Source organism: Elephas maximus, chromosome 4 (assembly GCF_024166365.1).
Source record: "Elephas maximus indicus isolate mEleMax1 chromosome 4, mEleMax1 primary haplotype, whole genome shotgun sequence".
Classification (NCBI taxonomy): Eukaryota; Metazoa; Chordata; class Mammalia; order Proboscidea; family Elephantidae; genus Elephas; species Elephas maximus.
Genome location: NC_064822.1, coordinates 129,312,241 through 129,324,442, shown reverse-complemented (window position 1 = coordinate 129,324,442; position 12,202 = coordinate 129,312,241). Strand labels below are relative to the sequence as shown.

Below are 12,202 nucleotides of genomic sequence, written 5' to 3'. Positions count from 1 at the left end.
ACATGAGAATTCTTGGAAACATGATTTTGAATGGCCATGGAGTATCCTGTTGTATGATGCAATCAACGGTTTATCTAATTATTTTCCTATTGTTCAGGTTTTTTAGAATATTTGGCACAATAAATATCACTGCAATGATCATCTGTATACATAAATCTCTGAAGATTTCTTTAAAACAAAGTCCTAGAAATGGAATTGTTGCATCAACAAGTAGAAATACCTTTAAGGCTCATAACTCAAATTGAAAAATTGTCCTATGGAAAGGCACCAATTTTACTCTCCAGTTAGCAGTGTGTAAGAGTTAGCATTTCCCAGTACTCTCAAAGCAAGAATTTCTATTAGACCTCCTTTGCATTTCCCAGTATTCTCAAAGCAAGAATTTCTATTAGACCTCCTTTACAAGTGATTGCCACGTCCATCTATCCTGATTAATTTCTCAAAACCTTTGTTAGTGGTCATTTATGAACAATCATTGTCAGTATACCTGAGGCTTTTTATTTCTTGTTTATCTTTATTGTAATTTATATGTTTCCTGTTAAAGTCGTTTCTTAAAAAGCAATAAACCAGCAAATGTTCCAATAAAACTAAAATTGAGATTTAATTTCTTAGATAAAATTGAGACGCGGTGACAAACTCAGACTTGTGGGAAGACTGGATGGACGGTTGCCTAGGAAATATTTCATGAGTCATTGTTTTTAAAACCTCCAGACCCTGGAAAAAGGAGCTGATTAGCTGATATGGGCTATCATTTTCCTATTTCACATATTTCTAGGAACAGCACAGTTTTATATATGTGTGAAATGGTCAAAAACTAATAAGTGATGATAAAAGCAGGAGATGACCCCAACCTAGTCGTGAACCTCCACTAAATCTCTCTTTAGTCCTCCTTCAGCATTTCCTTATTGCATTTATATTTATCGTCTGTATGCCTGTCTCCCTCACTGACTAGTGATGTTCCATGAGACAGGGAATGAGTATTTTTCATCCTTGTTTTACAGCTAGGAATTGAGAACAACACCTGGAATATAATAATATGAGTGAATAATTACCTGATTGCTGACTAGAAAAGGACTTTCAGAGCATAATCACAATGGAAGAAATCCCAAAGGAAAGTATTGAAAGATTTGAACATATAAAAATTTAAAAAATGTTTCTACACTTACCCCCCCACTATAAACCCTCAAGCCATAAATAAACTTAAAAGATAAAACAAATAGTTGAAAATAATTTCAGTAAATTTGACAGCAAGAGATTTGCTACCTTTAAATTTTACTACCTGAAGAACTCATAAAATTCAATAATAAAATATTAAGAGCCCAATAGTTAAATAAGCAAAGGACATATATAACATAATTCGCCAAAGAGAAAATAGAAATGGCTAATAAATATGAAAAATACTCAACTTCACTTTTAATCATAGAGCTGCAGAATAAAACAATCAAACACCATTTTGATTACCAGATGAAATTTTTCTTCATCTTTTTTTATTGGTAATAAATATGGCAAAGAGAGAGTGTGTAGGACTTTATCTTGGTATAGCCTTTTTGGAAAGCAGTTTGGGAATATGTATCAAAGCTTTAAAGGTGTTCATCCTCTGACACAAGAGTTCCATTTTGGCAATTTATCCTAAAGAAATAACCTGAAATGTGAGTTAAGGTGTTTTATACAATACTATTTATTTTAATACCAAACTTCTTGCCTTCGAGTCGATTCTGACTCATAGTACAGGGTCAGCGGAAAAGGGCAAGACCCTCAACAAGGTGGATTGACACAGTGGCTGCAACAATGAGCTCAAGCATAACGATTGTAAGGATGGCGCAGGACGGGGCAGTGTTTCATTCTGTTGTGCCTAGGGTCGCTATGAGTCGGAATCGACTCGACGGCACCTAACAACAACATTTATTTTAATAAAATACTGGAAAAATGTAAAAATCCAGCACTAAAAGAAAAAAGAGATAGTTAAATACATTTTGGCATAGCCAGAAAACAGACTGTTTACACATCTTTTAAGATGACATTAATGGGAAAAAAATTAATATGGCAAAATACATATAATTTGAAGCAAAAAGTATTTATAAAACAGACATCTATACATATATGTATTACGCATAGAAAAGGTACTAGAAAGAACTATACTGGTCTGTTAAGAACTATCCCCAGATGGTAGAGTTACAAGTAATTTCTACTTCATACTACTTTGTATTTTTTGAGTTTTTCACGATGACAATGTACTGCTAATATAATTTGACATTGGTAGTTCAGTGGTAGAATTCTCACCTTCCATGTGGGAAACCTGGATTTGATTCCTAGTGAATACACCTCATGCACAGCCACCACCCATCTATCAGTGATGGTTTGCGTGTTACTATGATACTGAACAGATTTCAGTGGATCGTGTAGACTAAGATGTTGTACTAGGAAGAAAGGCCTGGTGATCTACTTCCAAAAATCAGCCAATGAAAATACTATGGATCACAATGGCTCTGTCTGCAACTGGTCATGAGGATGGCACAGGACTGGGCAGCATTTCTGTTCCATTGTGCCTGGGGTCTCCGTGAGTTGGGGGCCATCTCAGGTTGGGTTCTCTAGAGAAGCAAAACCAGTGAATTGTATAGCTAGCTAGCTAGATATATATACACACACACACATATTTTTAAATGTATATATATATTTAGAGAGAGAGAGATTTATCTCAAGGAAATGGCTCAGGTGGCTGTAGAGGCTGGCAAGTCCCATGTCTGTGGGTCACGCATCAGGCTGGAGGCTTCTCCTGACTCATGTCGCTGCAGGTGCTGATGAATCCAAGATTGGCAGGTCAGACAGCAGATAGCTGGCTCATAGGCTGTGAAGGCTGACGAATTCCAACATCGGCAGGCAATACAGCAGACTGCTGGCTCAAGTCCCAAGAACTGGAGGTCAGACAATGATGAGCTGGATGCAGGATCCAGAGCAAGCAAGTGAACTTTGCCAGAACGTCCATATATATTTATTGGATACAGGCCACACCTCCGAGGAAACTCCCCTTACAACTGATTGGCTGATCATATCAGATCACATCATGGAGGATAATTACATCATTACATAACTGGCAAACTGTATCATTACATAACTGCCAAACTACATTATTACACAACTGCCAAACCACTGAGAATCATGGCCTAGTCAAGTTGACACACAGCTTTCACCGTCATAGGGGCTGACTTGAGGGAAGCTAACAATAACAACAACAGTATAATTTGAAGTTAACACTATGTATATATTTTAAATAAGTTTGGTGGTTAATGAAAAGCAAGGAATGAAAGGAAGTTCTTTTTAAGATGGGAGAAATTTGGGAAAGCTACATGCTGGAATAAACAAGGTAAGCACATCCTTATGGCATCGACAAAACAGGGCCACCAGTTTTCCAAAACAAAGACCCATAGATGCCGAGCAGACAGAACACAAGGAAAAGTGAACGCAGCAGTGGAAGGGAGCTGGCAGGGTACTAAATGAAATTGATACCAGCTCCAGTGTGTGAAAATATGCCAGCCAGAAATAAAGTTCATGCAGGGTTACAAGGGCGCCCACATGCAAGGTTGTTTAAGCTATGACACACCGACCACTGCAATACCTTTGTTGACCTCTGTCTCCTATGGTCCCCTCCTATGTAATTAAAACTCCCTAACTCAGCTGGTCTCTTGGGAATATACTATTTATTTCTTATAAACAAGAGGTGGGGATGGGCTGTTGAGTCTAACTCTTGCTGCATTCACTCAATATGCAACTAGATCCAACATGAGCAGTTACTGGGCAAGGATGGATTATATTAATAGATCACAGGGTCTCTGATCTATTTTGAGAAAACCATCTTGTACATCCATATCTGCTAATCCAGCAACTCCAGCCAGGAGGGCCAGCAATGTTCTTTGCCATGCTACAAACACAGGATATGCTTTTGCGCCTGTCCTGGTAAACAACCAATGGGAACTCCAGGCCCAGGTGATGGGAAAAAAAAAAAAAAAAAAACGAGGGAACTTGAATAAGTCAACCACTGCAATGAATTCAATCAAGTTACTTTTTAACTGCATGGCATTGACGTACGGAGTTATGTCCTAAGTTTTATAAACAATAATATTTATAACTTTAACTTTAAAATATGCTTGGCATACACACAGATACAATCTAGCATACATTTAATGTAATACTAACATAGGTAATAATCCTAGCATAACAAATGTCCGAAAATAGTGGAAATATTAATATTTATCTAATGTGAAGTTTTAATTTATGTATCAGGTGAGTTTCGTTTTTTATTGTCTGTTGCGCAGGACACAGTGCTTGATATTACTCTATTAACGTTAATAAATGAGGTATTTGGCACATTTAAAGGATGCAAAAGTCAATATTTATTTATTATACAAAATATGTTTCTGTTTTGCAATGATGAGTATGTTTCTAAATTTGTCTTCCAAGAAAGCAACAAGGGGCATTTATCAGAAAATTACGTTTATATTTTATCAGAATATTTACTTATCTCCGTGTAACAAAATTGGATAATTCCATGAGGAAATAAATTAAAAGTGATTTATCACATTTACTAGTTTAAAAAGTCATACCTGTAAAGAAATTGCAAATCGAGTGCTTCACTATTCATGTGAATTTGCAAAATTGATTTTTCTAAATGCAGAGGCCAGTCCTATGACAATGTTTTTAATATGTCAGGGCGTTATAACGGCATGCAACAGAAAATTTTAGAACTTTAATGAATATTCCATTTTCATACCAAGTACTGCAGGTTCACTTAATTTTGTAGAACACACTGAAGTAGATTATTATCTGGAAGCAGTTGATTTTTTTTTCCTACTGTTCAGTTACTGTACACATTTTTTGCTGCCTTTACTCGCCGATGGGCAGTTCTTAAAACATATTTAGGCCATGATTGAGCATTCAAATGTCTTTCTAACACATGTTGGGAAGTGCATGCTGTAGCAATGAGTGCAATCCTGGAATTATACACCCAGATTCTAGCCGCCTTAGAAAATATTACTGAAGACCAGACACGAAAAGGCGATACCAAAAGAGAAATTGAAAACATCACCGACAAAATACAAGCACTCGAGTATGTGTTTATGTTGATGATGTGGAATAGTATATTGCAACATTTTCACAGGACGAGCCAAACTCTTCAAGATTCAGAAGGCATTTTAAAGACGTATACAGATCTCCACCAGTCATTAATAAGGTATTTACGTGATTTAAGAGAAAATTTTGAAAATGCAACAAAACAAATACTGCCAAATACTGATTATCAAGCAGTTCACTGTCACAGAAGTATTAGAAAGAAACAAGTAAGTGACGGAAGTGCTCTAGAAGTATTGAGTGCCAGAGGATCAATTTCGTGTAGCCAGCTCTAAGGGAAGCCTTTCTTCCTCTGATGGCTTTGGGGGAAGGTTCTTGTCTCTTTTCATTTTATGTTTCTCAATTCCTTGGAGATCTCATGTGGTGTGGCATCTCTCTTCCCCAACTATGCTTGCTTGCTTAAACTGCTCTTTCACATATCAAAAGAGACCGATTTAAAACACACCCTACACTAATGCTGCCACATTAAAATAACAAATAAAACCTATCCCCAAATGAGATTATAACCACAAGTATAGGGTTAAGGTTTATAACACGTATTTTGGGGGGACACAGTTGAATCCATAACACAACTCTTGGGGGCTGGTACAAACTGATTCCAGCACACCAGTGCCACTAACTCCTTTACCTATAGATTTATTCAAGCCAGTTCCTGGGACCAGTCTTACAGTCTAAGCAGGTGACTATAAGAAGCTCTGAGTCAGGATTCCCGAGGTAGCATTAGCTCTCTTATTATCTGTTCTAGTCTTTGTGATCCAGTTCCTCAGAACTCGAGTTTCTGCTTTGTTTTTCAACAACCAATATTTCCTACAGATACCACCATCCTGGCAGAGACTAAGATTTTTTTTTTTTTTTCCTGAGTACTAGTTTCCCTCTGAATGGCTTGCTCGAGTTAGGGTTGATTGATTTGTACAAGTTCTGCACTGCACAGTGGGGCAACATTCATATGTAGACTGCTTGCTTGGACCATCACATGCTCCATTGCTTTCTTTTGCTTATCTGCCCTCACTATGCTAGAATACATGCCCTGGTATTTGCACTTTCTTGGACTCTGGCAAATGGCTCTTCTTTCCTGTTTATCCTCTTAGTTTTGGCTCTACCTTTGGACTCAAGATTCTTTTTTCCTTTTGCTTCAATAACTGACACCTGGCCTTTTTCCATAATCTGATTGTAGGCTTGTCTGGTTTCTCAGTTTTGGCCGAGCCAACCACTCCTCAAACCCAAATGCAGATAAACAGCAATATGAGAAAATAAGTTGATTTAAACAGATAATACTTTAGTGTTATTAATTTCTGCTAATAGTTGCAAAGACCATGCTTACCTTACTGCTAAACAATTCCTGGAGTTTCAAGTCTGCTTAGAAGTTTGAAGGCTGCCTAGGTTAAAATAATGGAGCAAATGAATTAAGCAAATGATGGTTCTCCCCAGCCGTCGGTTCAAAGAGGGCTCAGAGAAGATTAAGTGAACATGAGAGTCTTTTATAGATTGAGTTTCTCTTTGCTGTAGCCCCATAGTAAGGACATATGGGATAAATCAACACTAAGCACTATACATTTTTGGAATAAAAGGTGCTAAGCATATGGATAGTCTCTTAATTTGTGATCTGAACCTAACACCATCAAGGCTCTTCATTAAGGAAGGTGGCTTGCCATTTCTCTTAATCTTCAATAAGTATTAACACTAGTATAACCTAATATTGATGCAAAACTAAAGTTAATAAATTTCAACCTTGAATAGCCTTGGAAGATCTAGGGATCAATTTAAGAAAAACCACAAGAGAAAAAACATTTAAAAAATTCAATTGTTTTCCCTCAATGGGAATGAAAACTTTAGTTGAGGTGGCCAGGGCAAATCCCAATCCAGGAAAATATTTCTGTGCTTATCACTGGACAGTATGATCCTTTATTAACTCAAATATTGATTTTTTTTCACAATCCAGGGGAGCAGTTGTGATCAAAGACAGAGAAAAATCTGCCCAGGAAGTTGGTTTTCTGAAGAACATAAACTCTGATTCCCATACTCTTTCTATAGTACAAGAACTACCTTAAATCTTTTCCTGGAGAAGGTAAGGTTAAAAACAAATATTTTAAGAAAAAAATAAGCAACTGAGTGAAGTTAGAGCACTCTCTGAGTCTTGATCTCACCAAAAAAAACAGTGCCAAGCAGGGCTGGCTCCATGGGCCTGTGATGTGTGTAGTCATGCAAAAAAAAAACCAAACCAGTTGCCATCAAGTCGATTCTGACTCATGGCTACCCCGTGGTAAAGCAGATCACCAAATCTTTCTTCCAAGGGGCTTCTGGGTGGGTTCAAACCACCAACCTTTTGGTTAGTAGTGCAGTGCTTAACCATTTGCACCACCCAGGACTCCTGGGCAGGTGCACAGGGCTTTGCATTTAGAGGGACCTTACACTTGGTTTCATGCTTTGCCGTTATCATCTTGAAGTTCTTAATAATTTTTGAAGTGAGGCATTACGTTTTCATTTTTTACTGGGCCCTGCAAATGATGTAGCCAGTTCTGATGCAAAGAGAGGTAGAAAAAGACTTTCAAAGAGGATTTTCTCTGCAAAAATGTCCTAGGACAATGCTGAAAACATGTCTTGAAAAAAAATGATAATGTTTACTTATTCAGCGAGTCTAGAGTAAACTGAGAACATAGCCACCACAAGGGAGGGTTTATAAACAACCAAATGGATAATAATAATGGCTAATATTAACTTAGTGCTTACCATGTGCCAGGTACTGGCCTAAGTAAGTACTTTGCACCTATTGATTAATTTAATTCCTATTATATACTTTCTTCACATTTGAGGGTACAAGGCGTAGAGAGGATAAAAAAAATCGCCAAAGGTCACATAGGTAACAAGCTGCAGATCCTGGATTCAAACCAAGTCTGGCTCCAGAATGTTTTTTATGTAATGTTTCTCCTTTCAACTAAATGGAACAATGACATTGGTTTGCTAAAAGATGCTTCGTAGTATCTCTAATAGTTATAGTTATTACTTTTGGGTTCAAAACAACTGGACCAATAAGAAACATTATGATAAATGGAGAAAAAATAGAAATTGTCAAGATTTCATTTTATTTGGATCCACAATCAACACCCGTGGAAGCAGCAGTCAAGAAATCAAATGGCATATTGCATTTAGGCAAATCTGCTGGAAAAGACCTCTTTAAAGTGTTAAAAACAAAGATGTCACTTTGAAGACTAAGGTGTGCCTGACCCAAGCCATGGTGTTTTCAGTCACCTCATATGCATGCGAAAGCTGGACAATAAATAAGGAAGACTGAAGAAGAATTGACACCTTTGAGTTGTGGTGTTGGGGAAGAAGATTGAATATACCAAGGGGTACGTAAAGAACAAACAAATCTGTCTTGGAGGAAGTATAACCAGAATGCTCCTTAGAAGAAAGGATGGTGAGACTATGTCTCACATACCTTGGACATGCTATCAGGAGGGACCAATCCATGGAGAAAGTCATCATGCTTGGTAAAGGGCCAGAGAGAAAGGGGAAGACCTTTAACCAGATGGACTGACACAGTGGCCACAACAATGGGCTCAAGCATAACAACAATTGTGAGGATGGTGCAGGAGCAGGCAGTGTTTTGTTCTGTTGTTCATAGGGTTGCTATGAGTCAGAAAGGGCTCTACGGAACCTAATAACAACCACACTTTTGGGTTCAGAGAAAACTGATGAGCTAAGGCCTTTTAAAGTGCTAAGGCAATGTGGTCTTGGAAGCTAATAATGAATTGTACCATAGAACAAAACATATTCTTTTCTTTGGAACATCAGCTACTATTTTACAGAAGGTGAAAAGTACTAAACATATCACACTTTTGTGTCTCATGACTGGTACTCAATTTCGATTCAAAATTTTTTAACTGTAATACCAAGCTTATATACTAGAGGCAACATGTTTATCCTTGGAACACTATATTGCACTATATTCCTTTCAGGGAATTGGGAATTTGGTTCATAGTTGCCAGATATGGTACATAATTCTGTAAAGCCATTTTCAAATTAAAGTCTTCCCTTGTCTTTACTTTTAAAAAATCTTTGTAGGTACCAGAGCATATCGGTTAGGGTTCCAGCACCCTATGGATCATTTTCTGGGCCTCAGACTTGCATCTGGAATAGGGATAACAAAAACAGACACCTCATGTGACTGCTAGGAGACTTGGAAGTACTTAACACTTCCTAGAACATAGTGAACACTCAGTATATGTAACTGGTTTAGGAAAGCTGGCATACAAGAGTGTGGTAGGTAGACCTTGGGAGAAAACTTCTCTGAGCCTCAGTTTTCTCATCATAAAATAAAGTTAATAACATCTATCTCACAGATTGTTGTAAGGATTAAATAAGATAATGTATAAAAAGCACTTAGCACATGGCCTGGCACATAGTAAGATCTTAATAAGTGGTAACCGTGTTAAAAAAAAAAAAAAACCATTGTTAGGTGGCGTCAAGTCGATTCCAACTCATAACGACCCCATGTGACAGAGTAGAACTGTCTCAGGATTTTATTGGCTGTAATCTTTATGGAAGCAAACTGCCAGGTCTTCCTCCCTTGGACCAGTGGTGGATTTGAACCACTGACCTTTCGGTTAGCAATTGTTTGTGCCACCAAACCAAAAAACCAAATGACTCACAGCAACCCTATAGGACAGAGTAGGGTATCCAATGAGCAGCTGGTGGGTTCAGACTGCCATCATTTTGGTTAGCAGCTGAGTTCTTACCACTCTACCACCAGGGCTTCTTAAATGGTAAAAAACCTATTGCCATCAAGTGATTTATGTAGGGCTGAGTAGAACTGTGCCACCAGAACTCTTCCTCTTAAGTGATAACTATTGGCATTTTATTTGAAGTTCCTGGGTGGTGTAGTTAACATGCTCAGCTACTAAATGAAAGGTTGAAAGTTTGAGTCTATCCAGAGGCATCTCAGAAGAAAGGCCTGGTGATCTACTTGCAAAAAAATGAGCCATTGAAAACTCTGTGGCGCATAGCTCTCCTCTGACACACATGGGGTAGCCACGAGTCAGGTCTACTCAGTAGCAACTGGTGTATTATTTTATTTGAATTTTCTCTCTGTCATGTAGGTCTAGGTAACGTAACAGTGAAATGTGGGGCCCCGTATAAAATCTCTTATTTTTAATAATATTTTTATCTTTTTTTTTTCTTAGGTCATATTCTGTTAAGAAATGAAATAAATACTGGTTTTTACTATTAGTGATACTTTTCTGTATTAATTATACATTTTAAAAATAAACTTTGGAAAGACATGTTGGTCTTTTTCCAATGATCCTTTTATAAAAGGGCTGTTAAAAATAATGCATAAAAGAAATAATGTTCATTCATTATTAATACCTTGGAGCAGTGATTACATCAGCTCAGTCTGGCCATTGATTGGCCCTCAGGACCCTCCCCTTTGACAGAGGTTCAGGGAGCAAAGAGCAGAGGGAAGGCAAAGATCCTGTCTTTTTCTGTGCCCTCCAGATCTTACTCCATCAGCCATGACCGCCTTGTCCTGTATCTTCAGCTCTTCCCCTCTGCTGGCCTCTTACCCCTCTGCCCCCCAATGTGTTTGAGTCTTTTCCGCTTTACAGCAAAAATCAAACTATCTTTCCCTCAAATTCGCTGTTCCCTGAGGTACTATTTCATCTTTCCCCTTTCAAAGAAGATTGCTAAACTTCTACTAAAGGTAATCTTTACTTCTTTAACATCTACCACTCTTTACCCTCTTGTAATCTGATTTTTATCCCTCTGACTTCGCAGAAACTTACCTTGGAAGCATCAAAAACCTAATCATCAAGGTATACGATCTTTTATTAGTCTTCATTTTCCTTGATCTGTCTGTCTGAAACATGTGATAGTGTTGAAATCCTGACAATCTCCTAGCTTCTGAGCCGTTGTTCATACTTTAGTTAACACTTTTGCTTAGACTTGCTTACAGAAAATGACAAGGATACCAGCTTTGCAGCAAGTTATAAGGATAAAATGCAGTAAGATCTTTAACCTATTTAGCAATCAGTAAGATTCAGATTCACTTGGCATTCTCATTTACTCACAAAACTAAGTCTCGTCCTACACAGATGACTCCTATACCCATGTTTCTTTTTACCTTTCTGTAAATATTCATTCTTCCTTTTTACAGATTGCTGCACATCTCTGGGCACATCTCTTTCTACCTGAATAATAAAATCATGAATGATCAGAGCTGGAAGAGTTTTTTTTTTTTTAATTGTATTTTAGATGAAGGTTTACAGAACACACTAGCTTCTCATTAAATAGTATATATACTGTTTTATAACATTGGTTAACAACCCCATGACATGTCAATACTCTTCCTTCTCGACCTTGGGTTCCCTATTACCAGCTTTCCTGTCCCCTCCTGCCTTCTATGCCTTGCCCCTTGCCTGGTGTGCCCCTTTTGTCTTGTTTTGCTTTATGGTCCTGTCTAATCTTTGGATGAAGGGTAAACGTCAGGAGTGATTTCATTACTGAGCTAAAAGGGTGTCTGGGGGCCATACTCTTGGGGTTTCTCCAGTCTCTGTCAGGCCAGTAAGTCTGGTCTTTTTTTTAAATTAGAGTCTTATTCTACATTTTTCTCCAGCTCTGTCTGGGACCCTCTATTGTGACCCCTGTCAGAGCCGTTGGTGGTGGTATCCAGGCACCATCTAGTTGTGCTGGACTCAGTTTGGTGGAGGCCGTGGTAGTTGTGGTCCATTAGCCTTTTGGACTAATCTGGAAGAGTTCTTAATGAAATCTCTCTCAATTTACAGTGGAAAAAAAAAAAATGGTGGTGTGGAGAATACATTGATTTGGGCCCAGATGCTGGATCAATAAAGATGGCTTCAGCTTTAAATAACAGTAATCCCAATGCTTATATGTACAATCTTCCACAACAAGAAGTCCAAGAGTGGGGCATGCTAGGGTTGGTTATTGTAGCAGCTGTAATGGCAGTATCAAGGACTCAGGTTCTCTCTATCCAATGCATCTGCCACCCTCAGCACGTCCATCTGCCACAGGTGAGCTCTTGGTGGTTAGATGACTGCAGCAGCTCCTGGTGTTCCATCCAGACCCAACA

The 12,202-nt window shown here is 38.1% G+C and overlaps 1 long non-coding RNA gene across 2 annotated transcripts in view; it reads left to right on the top strand.

Moving 5' to 3' along the window:
* Positions 1-7,102, top strand: part of LOC126075769 (uncharacterized) — a 99,067-nt gene extending 91,965 nt beyond the window's left edge. For both annotated transcript variants that reach the window (XR_007517260.1, XR_007517261.1), the window contains exon 3: positions 7,058-7,102. This is a non-coding gene — a long non-coding RNA (uncharacterized LOC126075769). The remainder of the gene's footprint in view (positions 1-7,057) is intronic.
* Positions 7,103-12,202: the final 5,100 nt, after the last annotated feature.